General features: G+C 37.7%; 1 long non-coding RNA gene across 1 annotated transcript in view; it reads right to left on the reverse strand.

The window, feature by feature from the left end:
• Window positions 1–18,001, reverse strand: part of LOC311068704 — a 68,166-nt gene that overhangs the window by 715 nt on the left and 49,450 nt on the right. Inside the window, exons 4-6 of the long non-coding RNA XR_014603419.1 lie at window positions 3,802–3,884; window positions 3,633–3,709; window positions 1,543–1,717 (exon numbers count right to left, since the gene is read on the reverse strand). This is a non-coding gene — a long non-coding RNA (uncharacterized lncRNA). The remainder of the gene's footprint in view (window positions 1–1,542; window positions 1,718–3,632; window positions 3,710–3,801; window positions 3,885–18,001) is intronic.

Genomic DNA, 18,001 nt, shown 5'->3' on the forward strand with positions numbered 1-18,001 from the left:
ACTGTCACAGAATGGAAAGCCCACGATTGTGTGAAATCAAAGGCAGAGAAAGACACATCTATGCTGCCTTCAAAAATCGATCAGATGACGGTATCTCAGGAGACAGGAAGTGAAGCTAACACTGGATTCGGATGTGCATTGATGCCTTCCTACTTTGGAATGTGTCCTCCAAAGGCAGCATTTTTAAGCTTTCGAATGCATCCATAATAGATTTCTTTTAACATCTTAATGATAACGACACAAAGGAATAACATTGGAATCACTTGCAGAACATTTTTCTTCCCCAGGTGATAGAAGATAAAAACATTGACAGCCAATCAAAATCCATCCGAATTTAAAGGGCTTGATTGCACACTTATAGTAAATAAAGGTAGAAACTAATGTGAACGGGCCTTAAACATGCAGTTATTTCGTCCACCGATTCTGATCAGTCAATATTTTGTTCATCAGCTGGGAAAGAAAAACGCTCTGAAAGAAGTTGTTAGCATTAGTTGTGGTATAGACTTCCCTCTTCTTGTAGATTTATAACTAAACTTTATTAGTTATTGTTAAACAGTACTTGTCATCCTTGGTGTGAATGGATCTTAATTGATGATAGAATTTTCATTTTTGGGTGAACTTTTCCTTTAACACTTCTATAAATCTGTGGATGCAAAAAACACAAAAGATGCTTTCTTTGTATTCAACTATTTGAGCCACCTAAACACTGGAGTCTGGCCAAACAGCACATATGCCAGCATTCTGAATCGTGCAGATTTGCGTATGTATTACGCAGGCTGTCCTGCTTTATGTACGGTTTCCCTGGTGTAATGAATCGATAATGTACTGTTGATTTTCACAAGATGGGTTACTTCCTGACTGTGCCAAAGTTCCTCAGAGGACCCTGACATCAAACAGCCACACATTTTCATGTGATTTTTCACAACAAATTACATTTACCACAAACTTAGAGAAAATAGTTTCCATTTGACTTTTCGCAGTCCACCCTTTGCCTCAAGACAAAGCAAGGCCTTGGGAGTGTGATATCAGATGAGCTAAGAATGCACATTTTTGCATTTGGCAGATACTTTTAACCAAAGCAACTTCATTCAATATATACTGTATATTTATATTAAAAGTCAGTGTGTTCCCTGGGAATCAAACCCATGAAGTCAGTGTTGATAGTGCCATGCATCTGTTTAGCTAGGAACAATTATAAATCAGTCAGGTGTTATCAGCCACATGAAGAACTTTTTCAGGTAGTATTATAAATAAGACTAATATCACTAATGCACTAACTTGTATAGTCTGTGTAGGTCGTGTGAAAGCGTGAACGTCATAAAGCCTTCACCACATGTTTGTGGGAGTCATGACGACCGCACACTGATCCAGCTGTAGTCTGAGTGAAACCAGAATCACTCTGGGGGTAATTTCAAAATTTCAGACACATTCAGACCAATAAATCCATAGAAGATTCATAAAGGGCCACCAAATTGTCAACAAGTCCTGAGGCCACACGCTAAGTAGCGAGATTCTGCTCCGCATCAGTTCATCTGTTCTTACTTTTTCATGGGGATCCAGGCACTGAGTCAGTATTTGGCTTGCTGCTCATGACATCACTGTCATATTTCATACAGAAACCAAAGTGACAGAGTGAGAAGAGTTCATAACTTCCAATAGATGAGGTCCAGAGTCGCAGCTTTGCAGTATTTTGTTGTTGTTGGTTGTTCTCATCTGCCTAGCAGTGAAAAGACAACTAGGTAACGCAAACATATCGAGCTGGATTTTTTTTTACACTTTTTATCACAATTATGAGAATACTTTGGAAATTAAAAGGGTAGTTCACTCAAAAATGTAAATTCTGTCATCATTTTCTCATGTCGTTCCAACCCTATGACTTTCTTTTTTTCTGTGGAACATGTTGGTAACCAAATAGTTTTGGTTACACTGACTTCTGTTGTGTGCACAAAAAACGCTTTTTGACATTTCTCAAAATATCTTTATTTTTTACAGGAGAAAGAAAGTCATTCAGGATTGGATTCAAATGAGGGTGAGTAAATGATGACAGAATTTTAATTTGTGGGTAAACTAGAACTTTAAACTAGTCAAAACAACATAGCACAGCACTGTTTATGATACTACAAAAGTCATTTGCAGCCTTTAATAAGTGGATTAAATATCCTAATTATGAGATATGTGCACATGAATGACCAAGCAAAGCCATATTTACCTGTGGGACATTTTGAATTCTCAATTATAGCAAAGTTGTGACTCTGGAAGTAGTATGCCCAAATTATTAGTTCATAGTCAACACCCTTTGTGGTTTGCTTTGTGAAGATTAATTTGTTAAATTACCTTACATTTAATTCATGTTAAGTTGTTTTTATTTAGACACCATGCGTAAATAGTTAAGTAAAAGTACTTGTCCACTAATGCAGGAAAAAAAGATTTGGTAACACTTTATTTTACGGTGCCCTTGATACAGAGTAATTACTTAATTAGGTACTTAGTAATAGACGTTGTAATAACATGTAACAAAATGTACTTAACATGTAACTAAGTTATGGAACAGCCTGTACTTACAGATTGTAATTACACACATGTAATAGGCAGCTACTGTTACACATGTGTAACAAGCCGAGTTGGATAAGGTTTATAGATACACATGAAGTACACTTAAGTACATTCTTGATACACTTTATTTTACGTAGCTTATACCTGTGTAATATTATGTAATTACAATGTAATTAGGAAACTACTGCATGCATTTAAGCTGTGAACTAGTGAGTAAAATCAAACTAAGGCAGAGATGGATAAGGTATGTATACACAAAGTACACTTAAGTACATTCTTGATACACTTTATTTTACGTAGCTTATACCTGTGTAATATTATGTAATTACAATGTAATTAGGAAACTACTGCATGCATTTAAGCTGTGAACTAGTGAGTAAAATCAAACTAAGGCAGAGATGGATAAGGTATGTATACACAAAGTACACTTAAGTACATTCTTGATACACTTTATTTTACGTAGCTTATCCCTGTGTAATATTATGTAATTACAATGTAATTAGGAAGCTAATGCATGTATTTAAGCTGTGAACTAGTGGGTTAATTCAGATGGATAACATATGTAGATACACAGGAAGTGCACTTAAGTACAATCTTGATACACTTTATTTTATGTTACATACAAGTAATGTTACAGAACATACACATTTACCATGTGTAACTGCAGACCTTAGTAGCCTAACAAATTTAAGTACTTGTTGTTACATTGCGTTATACTAAGTACTTTCTTACATAATTACAGTGTACCAAGTCCGTAACACGTATGTAACAGACTCGGCTTGTTACACATGTGTAACAGTAGCTGCCTATTACATGTGCGTAATTACAATCTGTAAGTACAGGCTGTTCCATAACTTAGTTACATGTTAAGTACATTTTGTTACATGTTATTACAAAGTCTATTACTAAGTAATTAATTAAGTAATTACTCTGTATCAAGGGCACCGTAAAATAAAGTGTTATTTGTTTTGGCTATGTTTATGTAGTTTCCAACTTGAATGCATGACCTTGGCTTTCCAGGTCTATTTGAAATCAGAGAAGGTCAGCAAACTTTGCTCTCTAGAAAGTTTTTACTTTACCTTGAACATGAACCATTTTCATCAGTTTGGATGTGCACAAAACTGGTCATGTGATATCTGATAGTTTCCACAGAATTCTTAAGGACAAAAGGACAAACAGGGACATGAATCATCGGGTCAAAGATGAAGAGCTACTGCTGGAATTGTTTAAATTAGAGAGTTTCCAAACTTCGCTTTGTTTGATTATCCATGAAAGGATCTTGTCAAGTGATCACGTGCAGTCCCACACTGGAACAGACTCGACAAATTACCCTGAAAAACAAAACAAAATCTGCTGTTATGTACAAAGAGAAGCTTTACCACCATCCTAGACTACTAGTGCATGTTTACTTGGATTTGAAACTTAAATATGCTCACATGTAAGAGGACCATACTTTTCTCATCACTGTGACAAATTTATATCAAAACCACTTCAAATTAGCTTTGACGGATGATTCGATTTAGCAGCAAAATCAAGCCCTTTACTTTCCGTCTGTCATTGAGGTTAATGTGATTAAGGCGGATAGACAAACAGGCGCATGGGAAAATATTGTAATGCCATGCAGGACGGTTGAGGCTACTTGTAAATGTTTGAGGCAATGTAAACACTGCAATGCACGTAATACACATAGGGACAAATATTGACTAACACTAAACTCCCACACACGCTCATACAGCCAAAGAGGAAGCTGTTGGCTCTTTCCATTCTGATTACATGCAGACGTAAACTTGGACCCACACACGCTTATTGACACCAGCTGGGAAGGGTTCCATTCTGAACTCGTGTCTGAGTATATCATATATATATAACTTCATTGATATATATATATATATATATATATATATCATCGTTACTTCATTATAATACATTGGAAGGGGTTGGCATGGATTTGAGTATTTATATCTGCCATTCAAAGTTTAGGACCTTTAATGACATGGAACAGCTATTAAGTGGACCTACTGTAAACACAACTTAGAACTAATGCAGCTCAGTCCGATACAGTGATGGGAACAATCGCTGCATGCTATGTGCTAATAGCCTGAACCTCAAAGGCATTTTTGTTTCCCAGAACAGTTCGGCACGGCTACAATCCCCTGTGGAGTTGCAAACATCTAATGTGGAAAGTGTAGAGTGAGCTACTGAACGTCTGAATGCTGTGAAAAGAGGCAGAGCGTGTGGAAAGCCAGCCTCCCTCTGCGCACAGACATGATGTGTGTGATTTATGAACATGGCCTAGATATGTATAGGTAATTATTGCTGCTTCAGGATATCACTAACTGTGTTGTAAAATCTCCCCAAAAAAGAGCCTTGCTCCAAAGTTGTGTATTCAACACTTACCACACAAAATAATCAATTCATATATTAAAGAACATAAGAATTAAAGGGATAGTTCACCCAAAAATTAAAATTTCTCCATGATTTACTCACCCTTAAGCCATAGGTGTATATGACATTCTTCTTTCAGACGAATACAATAGGAGTTATATTATTAATAGGAGTTATATTAAAAAATGTCCTGGCTCTTCCAAGATTTATAATGGCAGTGAATGGCTCTATATTTTTTCCATCATATTAAAAGTCCATCAAAGTGCATCCATTCATGATTAAAGTGCTCCACACGGCTCTGGGCTCTCCATATCGAAAACTTTATAGACTAAAATAACTAGCTTCCGGCAGACGGCTGTAAGCATCGATTTATGGTGGAAGAGTAACCCTTGAACTTGACGCACAACGTAATGAAGAATGCAGAAGCGCAGAGGATAGAGCAAAACAAAACACCAGTCACGAATCAGAAGTCTAAAACGAGAATTTTTAAAGAGAAATGTCAGAGGAGCTTGAGTTTGTTGCCCAGCCCAGTTTGTTTGAACCGTGAGAGGCGTCAAAGCTTACGCAACTCATCAAGTGAGAAAATGTAATGTTTCAAGGATAACAGATATATACCACTGTTCAAAAGTTTGGGGTATGTAAAAGTTTTGAATGTTTTTGAAAAAAGTATCTTGTGCTTACCAAGGCTGCATTCATTTGATCAAAAATTCATTAAAATCTGTAATATTGTTTTTGTTATCATTTTTAATATAAAAAAGTAATTCATCCCTGTGATGCAAAGCTGAACTTTCGCCATCATTAGTCCAGTCTTCAGTGTCCCATGATCCTTCAGAAATCATTCTAATATGCTGATTTGCTGCTCAAGAAACATTTCTTATTATCAGTGTTGAAAACAGCTGTGCTGCTTAATATTTTTGTGGAAACCGTGACATTTTTTAGGATTCTATGAAAAACAGAAAGTTCAAATGTATAGCATTTATTAAAAGCAGAAATCTTTTGCAACATTATAAATGCTGTACTTTCTTTAAAAAACATAAAAATCTTACTGAACTCAAACAAGTAGTGTACATTTTTTTGCAATATCCTATAAAAGCATTATGAGGGCAGTGTGCCATATGAACTGCTTGTATCTAATTAGCAGCAAAGCCCAAGCTTTGTTATTACAGTTAACAAATTTAAACACCAACAAATCCTTGTCCTTTGACCCTATACTGCTCTCTCTATATCCATTAACATTGGGAATTATAAAACAAAATTCAAAGCATGAGTGGAATGGAGGTGGGAATAATCTTGGTGTGTAATCTTCAATGTGTGGCTGAATACAAAGTGTGTTGCACATGAATGGAAAGAAAAAAATATATAGCAAAGAGAACAATTTAGTGACATATCAGAAAGATGACACAAGTTCAGTACCTTTTTGTGAAATTGTGAATTATTTGGAATTAGAATAACACCCTATTGAGGTTAACAAAAATAGTCTTTTCAATTTGTTGCTCCATCCAAACTGGCCTTCCTGGGACTTTTACACACTTCAGACATTAGGGTGAAAAGATCATACACTGTCTGAAACAGTATCCAGTTCACCTCTCTGAAGGTCAGATTCCCAAATTCCTCCTGAAGCAGAGCTCACCCCCTCCCTGCAATGCAATATTTCAAGCAGAAAGCTCAGACAACAACCCATAAACTGGGTGCAAGGGCATAGATATTACATGACATGCACAAATGAAGACCTTTTATACCCTGTAACATTGGGATTTGTTGACATTATGTATATAACCCAATTCAACATGGTTCCCCGGATTAGACTTTAACTTGCCCAGTTGTAACAAAGAGAAAAGTGTTTTAATTACAATTTGATGACGCCCAAGTATAATGAATTGATAAATATCTGATATTTGAGAATATTGGCAAAATTTTAATTGTTAAGAAATTTGCTATTTTTAATTATTATTTATTACTCAAAAAGACAAATCTATATTTTCCCCACATCTTCATCATTTTCAGACTTAAATGGCACAAAGCAACATCTAAAGGAATAAAATATTACATTTTAGATACTTTTTTGTTATTATTGCAAATGTTTAAATCTAACAGTAATAATTTGCATAATTTGTGCATAATTTGTGCTGGAATTTTGTTGATCTTCTCTTCGCACACATACTTGGCTCAAAACGTAATGAAATGCTTGTCTGTCTCTTTATCTTCAGAACTTGGACAAGAGATCTGACACAAACGACACAGGCCACAGCAAAATAAATAAATAAATACAAATGTGCTGTTTCTAACCACCCCAAATATCTTTGTGATGAAACTGAAACCTCTCTAAAAGTGAGGGTGTGATGAAGCATCTACATAAGGATGAAACAGAGAGGTCAACTTGGAAAATGCAAACTCTACTCAAATGCTTGGCCAGGAACAACACTGTCATCAAAGGAGATTCCAGAGACAGTAGGAAAGATCCACATGGCAAATCAACAATGTTTAGATCTTGCTTATCCTTCACCAAACCAGAATTCTCACCAGTTGGAAAACTCCCGAGAGATGCCACTAATGCGTGTTGTTTGATAGTGTAAGGATCAAGGACACATATTAAGGAACAGTCTTCCATAAACTCTCTCTTCCTGGAAGCTCAGTCTGTCTTAATGAGCTGGCTTTGGTAAAAAGAAAACACGTCGTCGATTTTGCTCTTTAAAGTGCTGCTTTGGAATACCATCAATCCACGCGCTCATCCTCATCGTCTTCGTTCTCAACGTGCCACAGAGTTGGGGAGACTCCATTACAAAGAGTTCCAGTGGGTATCTTGGAGGATCTCAGTTACGCAATTGCGCAAATTCTTATTTTAAAAACTGTCCCACCAGCTGGAGGCAACAAAATATGAAGTAAACAGGATGACTAATGGAAAAATGTTTCTGAAGAATGAAAAAAACAACAATAATAATAATAATAAATATATATATATATATATATATATAAACATGCTACTTAAATATACCTATTCATTAAAGTTTTCTTTACATCATTTTTTTCTTTTCTTTTTTTTTAACACATGTTTTTGTGTGTGTTTTTAGTAATTGTTGGTTTGGTGTGTTTGAGTGCTCATTGTTACAATTACACAGCAAAAGTTCAGTGACTTTTTTTATTTGTGCATGGTAGAAATCACACAGTGAACTCAGAGAAAACACTATGCTTGAGCAAACAGTTTGTGAATAGGCTACTATAAATGATGCCCATGAAAGAGACTGTGAACGCATTGAAAAGGATATGTTTAGTTGGTGAATAGCATAGGCTACTATTACACAGTAGCGATAACGTTAAGCGCACCAGAATGAAATATAATATTCAGAAGTAAACAGCATAGCTGACTTACAGATTCAGTTAACATCCACAAATGAATAAGTGTTTTTAGTAATTGTTGGTTTGGTGTGTTTGAGTGCTCATTGTTACAATTACACAGCAAAAGATCAGTGACATTTTTATTTGTGCATGGTAGAAAGCAAATACTGATACTGACATAATGACATACAATAAATGTGGAACATTAAACTACACGATTCAGGGAGCAGGCTACACAGGGAACTCCAAGCTAGCAATGTCAAACTTGGCACTCCACTTACTCATGCCCGTAGCGAGACACCTGTCAAGTTTGAAATCCATCGGACTAACGGTTCGAGAGATATGCGAATAACACACACACAGACACACACACACACACAGGCAGACAGACGTTTCTGTAATTTATAGATAGATTGTGATAACAGGGCAGTTTTTAATCACCCTGACATTATGAGACTTTAATTAATTTTTATTAAGAAATTAAAAAATATGTTCATGGTGTATTCAATTCATTTGACGTATGAATTGAATTTTTTATATATTTTTTTAATACGTGATAAGGACGTTGACCCTAATAATCATTTTTATCATTATTGATTCAATGTCACCATGAAAGATTACCATATTGCACTGCATTGCTTGTTTGATCAGGCACTAAGCATTAGAGTTTATTGAGCTTTTCGCTTAGACTGACTAAGGTTTCCCTGCACAATACCTCTCTCTGTTTGCCACTGTTCTCAAAAAACAACCCTGAACATTCCATCCATGTCCAGCAGATATGCAATGGGGCCCATCTTGTGTTGTTGTATATTTCCCTTTCATTTTCTTTCTGCATGACACAGGTCCACAGATACACAACTGACCTCTTCCACTAATAAATTAACATTTAAACATGTCACCTTCACTGCCTGCCGAGGTGGGTCAATTGGACTCATTGAGTGAATCTGAGAACAGAGGGCCCCACGGTAATAAAACGTGGTGTCTGATTTTGCACTGTTAGGCGATGTTATTTTAGCCGGTGTTTGACTTTTGTGGCTGAGGCTAGACTTGTTAGTTTAGGTTCCTGCCCTTCTGCCAATGTTGTTAGCCACATTCAGAGCCACCCTCAACATATTAGATGACTTTTTGCTGTTTAGCTTTTGAAAATAACATAGCAGAGTGTCCCCCACCTGAAGTGTTTTGCTCAGAGGAGCATCTGATTCCACTCTGAGGTGGAAACTTTTGAGCTTTGGCTTCAAATGAATCTTGCTCTTTTGATTGAGCAGCATGGAAATGTGTTTGACTTGCTAAATGAAGAGGTTCACCAGCGCATAAAGCAGCATGATGATTTTGAAAGTGTGCATCTATTCAGTCTACGGTTATATAACAGAAAAAATTTGCTTGTGGTTTCACTCAGCCACAGCTTTGAAAAAGGGCACCACAGTTAACAAGGCTCAAGAGAGGATCATGTCCTTAACGTCTGTCTACCTTTTGAAAAATAAATATAAAATCAAGTACACATTAATGGCTTGAAAATTACATAAAACCCAACCCTTGAAAAAAAAAAAAAAAACCTTGCAGTATATTAACCTAACTCATATGTTTTCAAACTGGGGTCCAGGGAAATAAAAAAATAAAAAAATTACAAGAAAAGTAAAGAAATGAAAAGAAAATGAAATGAAATGAAAGTGCATGTCTTCAGTTCAACCTGTGTTCAGTACCGCAAGAGTTTAAGCCTTGTGAACAATGTCATTAATCTGTGTGAGGAATGACAGTAAGTAATGTATGAGCAAACATTTAGAGCATGACCTCTGACAAAACAGGTTGAAGTGCTTCCTTTTTGGGAACTTACACTAAGGTACAGAATTTTTTACTTATAAATGGCTCACAAGGTGTAAATATTTGCAGTACTGAACACTCGGGCCGCAGTGCAGACAAGCACTCTTATCTCAAATCGCAGTTCTCTGTGGTGTTTAAGGGATAGTTCGTTCAAAAATAAAAAATTCTGTCATCATTTACTCACTCTTAAGTTGTTCCAAATAACCTGTATGAATTTCTTTCTTCTGCTGAACCAGCGCTATCTCACGGCCAATTCGTACGAGTGATAAAAAGGTGGTTAATTCGTACGAATTCGTATGACCTCACTCGTACGAATTTGTACGATTTGTCTAAACCCACGTGATGGGTAGGTTTAGGGGCGGGGTCAGGGGTAGGTCATTCGTATGAATTCATACGAATTGGGCAATTCGTAAAATATGTACGATTTAGCAAAAATCTTACTAATTCGTACGAGTGAGGTCGTATGAATTCGTACGAATTAGCCACCTCATAGAATTCATACGAATTGCCGTGAGATCAGGCTGAACACAAAAGAAGATATTTTGAAGAATCTGGTTAACCAAACAGTTGATGGACCCCATTGACTTCCATATTATGTTAAAAAAAATTGTCAATGGGGTCCATCAACTGTTTGGTTAACCAGATTCTTCAAAATATCTTCGTTTGTGCTCACACAAATGCCCCTTATGTACTGCAAGCTAGCACAGGAAACCGTTGGGATTGCATGAGAAGGAAACCAGTGCTTTTATAGTGTACCCCAGTGCTTTCAAGTATATCCCATCAACACCACAAGAAGGTAAAGAATGTGTAAGTAGCAAGCAGCAAGAAGTAATAAAATGTAGGGGCAAAAACAAGGTAATTCTTTGTACTCATAGCGTACCTAACAGTGTTCTCTCTACATGGCGTGGTATGGTCCTGAAAAGGTGTTACTAAAGTGTTTGACATGAAACCCTACAAAACATAAAAACATCACCACCACGGTGGGGCTGAGGGCCGTTGAAAGGTCCCCGGTCCAATCAGTTCAACTTGCGGCATTAACACCTCATTGAGCTGCCAGAGGGAGTGACTGACACCCTACAGGACAGAACTGTGTGAAAGCACACACTGCTCATAAACATCATCACTAGTTAATAAAAAAAAAAAACTGCTTATAGGCTCTATGCATTATTAAGATTCCCACAATGGAAGTCATAACCATGGCAGGACATAGTGAACTACTGAAAAGGCCAACGGCTGATTATGTAAGTGTTCCCTGTGCAGGAAAAGGTCAGGCAAAATGTGCTACCTCTTCTGAACTTTGATGCTAATGAAAAGCAATCATGCATAATTATGGCACAACTTCTTTGGCTTAAGTATGGCTTAATAAGCCCCATCTTCTAAATAAAAGAGCCAAATGCAAATTGGTAAATTCATTGCGTCACTGCAGCAGCTGTCAAAAGCTCAGATTCCCATAAAAAAAAAACAACAGTGTCTTGTTAATGCACGCTTGGGAGTGCACATGCGCATTGGCTAGATCAACCAGAAAATCAGGCATTTTTTTGCTATTTTAAGCATAATAAACAACATTTAACAGACAGTCCATGTCTGATTTTATTGGTGATTTGAAATGTGAGCTTGGCAAAACGTTTTTTTGAGATTTCAGTATTTCACTATTCTAGTAGACAGGAGTTGGTCTTGCATGCCCCAAATAGGACTGACATGGCAATTTGTCGTAAATAAGATCTGAACTGTTAAGGGGAAGAAGGGGGCTGTAATTATCTTTTATAGAAGTTAATTTCTAAAGTAAATTCAAATAAAAAAAAATATAAAATAAAAATATTAATTCAGTATTGAGAGATATAAAGTAAGTTATAAAGTTATGAGAAACAGTCACATTTCCACCTAGCCACCATCCTCTGCACTACACTTCCCAGCATCCCTCCTGGTCCCCACCTGCACGTCATCATCACCCTCATCACTGCCACTACAAATGCACACTCCTCACCACAGTTCATTGTCCGACCTCGTTCATGCGTGGACTATTCCCCCCGTCTCCAGTGACTTCCTTTCCTCTGTTTCTCCATTAAGATCATCCTTTGGACTCCACTACCCTGCTTACCTCATCACTGCACCTTTATATTATCAATAAATCACTATTCACCATCCATCTTCCTCTCCTGTGTCTGCATATCCGTAACAGAAACAATGTCACATTGTGAGATAAAAAGTCACAATTGCGATAAAGGTAATTATGATAAAGTCACAATTACGAGGAAAAGTTGAAATTGCGAAATATAGTCGCATAGTGGGAGAAATTAAATACATTTGCAATTGTGAGATATAAAGTCAAGATTACTTTTTAATTTCTCCATTCTGTGGCTTAAATGGGCTTCCAAGTTGCTTCAAGATCGTCAGATTTATGTTTTAATAGAAGGAGGATGTTTTAATGGCCCATTATCCTGCTATTTTGACACAGACAGTGATTCTTCAACGAGGCTTATGGTGCACTTAACTCAGTTCTCTCAGTGTAAGCTGGAAGTCTTTGAAGCTGTTTCCTGGTGCGTGAGATGCTGAATTGCAGCCAGTTCTTACTAAGGGAGTAATGCAACCGGGTATCCTCCCTGCTCCTTAAGGTCTCCAAACTATCAAGGAAAACCTCCAACAGTGAGGTCTATGGAAAGATCATATCATCATTTTGAGCTTACTACATTTTATTTAATTTTTATATAAATATTCATAATAACTCAAAGGGCTTGTAAACATTTGTTCAGTCCCATAAATCCATTTAATGTTGCATTTTGTAGCTCTGGTTTATGGTGTTTCTAAGTGCCTGCTTTTCAGGACAGCGCTAAAGCTTTCAAGAGCCAATGTTTTCCATTAATACGATTTTTGGAAGTCCCGCTTGGCATGTGGTCATCGCTTTCATCAGCCAGACAGGTCAGGGTGACTGGCACTTCTTTTGCTCTGGCACTGTCTGTAGGAGTATGAGACCGTTCAAAGCTGCAGCCAGGCACAAAGGGGAGACTTGTTCCCCTCAACTCACTGACCTGAGATCAAATATGAAGCTCACACAGACTGCAGGGGAGAGTCAAATCAAAGACATAATTCTGCCACCTTCGCAAAATCTTGCATCGGTGAACGTTTGGGTCAGACGTCACCGCTGAGAGAGACCTTGGCCGGCAGTAAAGCTGCGCTCTTGACAAATCCTCTAAAGAAATCTGTAGCCGTTTGAAGACAAACAAGAAACTCAATCTGTATGTTACATTTTCCTGGGGTAAATGGCCTAAGGGATGTGTTATGAATGAATAAAACAAAATGTAAAAGCCAAATCTGTCATTTGTACCATGAATTTCTTTACATTATTTACAATTATTTAGGAAATAAATCATAGTACAGTTTGTTTTTATTTGCCATGTTTAGAGAGTTTACCAGATGGAAAATTTTACCTATCTTTTTAAGGCTTCTAAAACTCTAATGTACTGTCTGTGTATTTAAGCCCTTAGTTTCCACAGTTCATGGTCTGGTTGTGTCTGTTATTTGGGTTGTATAATAATTATTATCTCTTCTTGAGTTTTCCTGTGCCCATTGGATTTAATTATTAAAGACTATTTCCTCGAATCTCGATCTCATCAATTACTCACCCTCATGCCATCTCAGATGTACACTCACCTAAAGGATTATTAGGAACACCATACTAATACTGTGTTTGACCCCCTTTCGCCTTCAGAACTGCCTTAATTCTACGTGGCATTGATTCAACAAGGTGCTGAAAGCATTCTTTAGAAATGTTGGCCCATATTGATAGGATAGCATCTTGCAGTTGATGGAGATTTGTGGGATGCACATCCAGGGCACGAAGCTCCCGTTCCACCACATCCCAAAGATGCTCTATTGGGTTGAGATCTGGTGACTGTGGGGGCCATTTTAGTACAGTGAACTCATTGTCATGTTCAAGAAACCAGTTTGAAATGATTCAAGCTTTGTGACATGGTGCATTATCCTGCTGGAAGTAGCCATCAGAGGATGGGTACATGGTGGTCATAAAGGGATGGACATGGTCAGAAACAATGCTCAGGTAGGCCGTGGCATTTAAATGATGCCCAATTGGCACTAAGGGGCCTAAAGTGTGCCAAGAAAACATCCCCCACACCATTACACCACCACCACCAGCCTGCACAGTGGTAACAAGGCATGATGGATCCATGTTCTCATTCTGTTTACGCCAAATTCTGACTCTACCATCTGAATGTCTCAACAGAAATCGAGACTCATCAGACCAGGCAACATTTTTCCAGTCTTCAACTGTCCAATTTTGGTGAGCTTGTGCAAATTGTAGCCTCTTTTTCCTATTTGTAGTGGAGATGAGTGGTTCCCGGTGGGGTCTTCTGCTGTTGTAGCCCATCCGCCTCAAGGTTGTGCGTGTTGTGGCTTCACAAATGCTTTGCTGCATACCTCGGATGTAACGAGTGGTTATTTCAGTCAAAGTTGCTCTTCTATCAGCTTGAATCAGTCGGCCCATTCTCCTCTGACCTCTAGCATCAACAAGGCATTTTCGCCCACAGGACTGCCGCATACTGGATGTTTTTCCCTTTTCACACCATTCTTTGTAAACCCTAGAAATGGTTGTGCGTGAAAATCCCAGTAACTGAGCAGATTGTGAAATACTCAGACTGGCCCGTCTGGCACCAACAACCATGCCACGCTCAAAATTGCTTAAATCACCTTTCTTTCCCATTCTGACATTCAGTTTGGAGTTCAGGAGATTGTCTTGACCAGGACCACACCCCTAAATGCACTGAAGCAACTGCCATGTGATTGGTTGATTAGATAATTGCATTAATGAGAAATTGAATAGGTGTTCCTAATAATCCTTTAGGTGAGTGTATGTTAGTTTCTTTCTTCAGTGGAACACATATGGAGATTTTAGAAAAATAATATATCTCTGAGTCTATACAATGCAAGTGGATAGTAACCCAAAAGTCGATGCTTCAAAAACCACGAAAACGAACACAATGGTAATCCATACAGTTGATGAATTATTGCCTTCTGAAGCAAAAAGACAGGTGTGTTTAATAGGAAACATTGTCAATTTTACTTTGTTTTTGAAGCATAATCTTTTGAGTTACTGTCCATTCGCATTATATGGACTCACAGAGACTGATTATTTTTCTAAAATCTCAGTTTGTGTTCATCTGATGAAAGAAAGTCATTTATATCTGGGATGACATGAAGATGAGTAAATTGTGAGAGGATTTTTATTTTTGGGTGGAGTATCTCTTTAATTTTTTGGGGACTAATTGGTTGTCATGTAGCATGATTTTAACTTTGTTGCACTTCTCCTCATACCATCAATGGTCTACCAGACAAGCCAAACTTTAGACGCTTAAAAAGGACCAAATGAGGCATGCAGGAAGATGGGGGACTGGAGAGAAAATCTTTATACTTAGCATCATGCATTCACCCATCCATCCATCTCTCCCAGCGCACACATTAATCCAGCACATTAGACTGTCAGCTTGAATACATTGACTACTGCATGTGTCAACAAGGATCTGCTTGTCTTGCCCACAGAGCAGGTGAGGTATACATGACCTGACACTCGCACAGAGACTCGTCTGAATGCCTGGAGAAAAGGGAAGAGAGGGAGTCAACAAACTTACATGAGGTCTATTGCGAGGTCACAGATTAAAGAGGCACCCACTGGCCTCAAACGGGAGTAAAACTGAAAGTATGTGTGATATGAGGGTCCAAGCTGTTTCAACAGAACAAGATCAGGTGTTGAAATGAATTCGTTTGGGACCGGCCGCCTTTGCTGGAATGCAGCGTTTGTGTGTTTAACATAAGCCTGGGATTTCACGTCTCTTCAGATGTTTCTTCAGATAACAAAACATCTATGCAGGTAAAAATAATTATTTGAGAATGATTCTCTTTGTAACAATTCAAATGCTGAGAAAGTGAAAACAAGGCCGAAACGCGCACAGAACAATCACAATATCTGAGGAGAGGTGAAAAAAGCCTGGCATGTCCTCAAAAAGACATCTGACTGATAGTGTTTTATACACGTTAGGTTTTCATTCGTATGATGTAAACTCTTCAGGCTCTTGTGGGTTTGTGCAGAGCTACAATCTGGAATGATTTTAATACACACAAACACTTTCCTGGCAGTACAACCAATTGAAACAGTTATACCAATATCGTTTACGGTCCGCAGAGGGGTTCTCCTTGGCCACTTCATGTAGGATTATATGAAGACATTAGTGGGTCGCTGAACAGTGTGTACCTGTACGCAAATTTCGATCTTAGGGTCATTGTCACTGGGAAAAATTTCTGGAATGTTTTCTGCCCTCTGGCCCATGAGGCTAGATTACTGCAGCCCTAAAGTGATGTTCTACATTCCCCCAACAGATCCTGTGAGCTTTTGAAGAAAAACTTCAAAAAGTGGAGAAACATTCCTCACTTGTTATTGACTTCAATCAGATGAGAAGACTTCTCCTGTCTATTGGTCCTTAGCACGCATCTGGAGGAGAAACCGAGACACTCGCTGTCTCCAGGATTGTCGGACCAGTGCTATGGAAACAAAAAGGCTGCAGCGCTGCTGTCACTTAAGAATGAACAAATATTAAAGATTGAGACCCAAATCCGGATAACAATCTAAAAATAAAACTCCTTGACAAATTTCCCACACCAATCACTAGAATAATCTTAACCACAGCCCTCTGTCTGCAATCCTTTAACTCTGTCTGGCTTCAACCATAAATGTTCTGGGTTTGCTTGTGTTTGCCATTAAAGAAATATTTTAACTCCAAAAAAAAAATTCTGCCATGCCGTTATGACTATGTTGCTATTTTTTTTCAGTGGAACAGAGAAGAAGAACATTTTGAACAATGTTAATGTTTAATGCAGTATATTATAGAACAACACTAAAAAAATGTCCAGTTTTTGATTCACTAAAAAGAATCGACTCAAACTGACATTTTTCTGTAATCAGACTACAATTGGTCACACTATATGTTTTTGATTCACAAAAAACAAACAAAAAAAAGTTCTGTAATCAGACCCACACTGCTCACCATGTATGTTTTATGATTCACTACAAAACAACCAACTCATAAGAGTCATTCGCTCAGGAATTGGACTACACTGGTCACACGGTTTGTTTTTGATTTATTAAAAAGAATCGGCTCACAAGAGTCATTCGTTCAGGAATCAGACTACAATGGCTGTGCTGTATGTGTTTGATTCACAAAAAACAACCATATCCTAGGATTCATTCTCTCAGGAACTGGACTACACTGGTCACACTGCATGATTTTGATTTTGTAATTTGTAATTTGTTTGGGAATCATACTACAGTGGTTGCACTGTATGTCTTTGATTGACAAAAAAAAAAAAAAAAACGGGCTAATTAGTGTCATTCCTTCAGAAATCAGACTACACTGCATCCGAAATTGCATACTTCCCAATTATAAAGTAGGCGAAAAACAGTATGTGACAAAAGTAGTATATTAAAATTCACAGTACTCATAAAAGAGTAGGCAAAAAGTACCCAGATGACCTACTACAGTACTTCCGGCGAGATTCTGAAGTGTGCATACGATGGACACTTTACTATCCCTTGAGGCCACGGGCAAGGATTTGTGAATGGCAGTGAAGTGATGTAACCGACGCTGGTAGGTCACATGACAGCATGGCGGATGTAATACGTCCAAATTACATTCATACTATATAGAACATCATTTTTTAGCGGTCGTGAAGTAATTACTTATTCAAAATAAGTACACACTCAAGAGAGATTGCGATTTCGGATGCAGCCTTTATGAATCGCTAAATCATTCACTCAACAGTTTCATTCAGAAACTCATTTGTCAGGAATCAGGTTACACTGGTTCTGCTGTATGTGTTTGATTCACTAAAAACAGCCACCTAAGAGTCA

Source organism: Abramis brama (assembly GCF_963993115.1).
Source record: "Abramis brama genome assembly, chromosome: 18".
Classification (NCBI taxonomy): Eukaryota; Metazoa; Chordata; class Actinopteri; order Cypriniformes; family Leuciscidae; genus Abramis; species Abramis brama.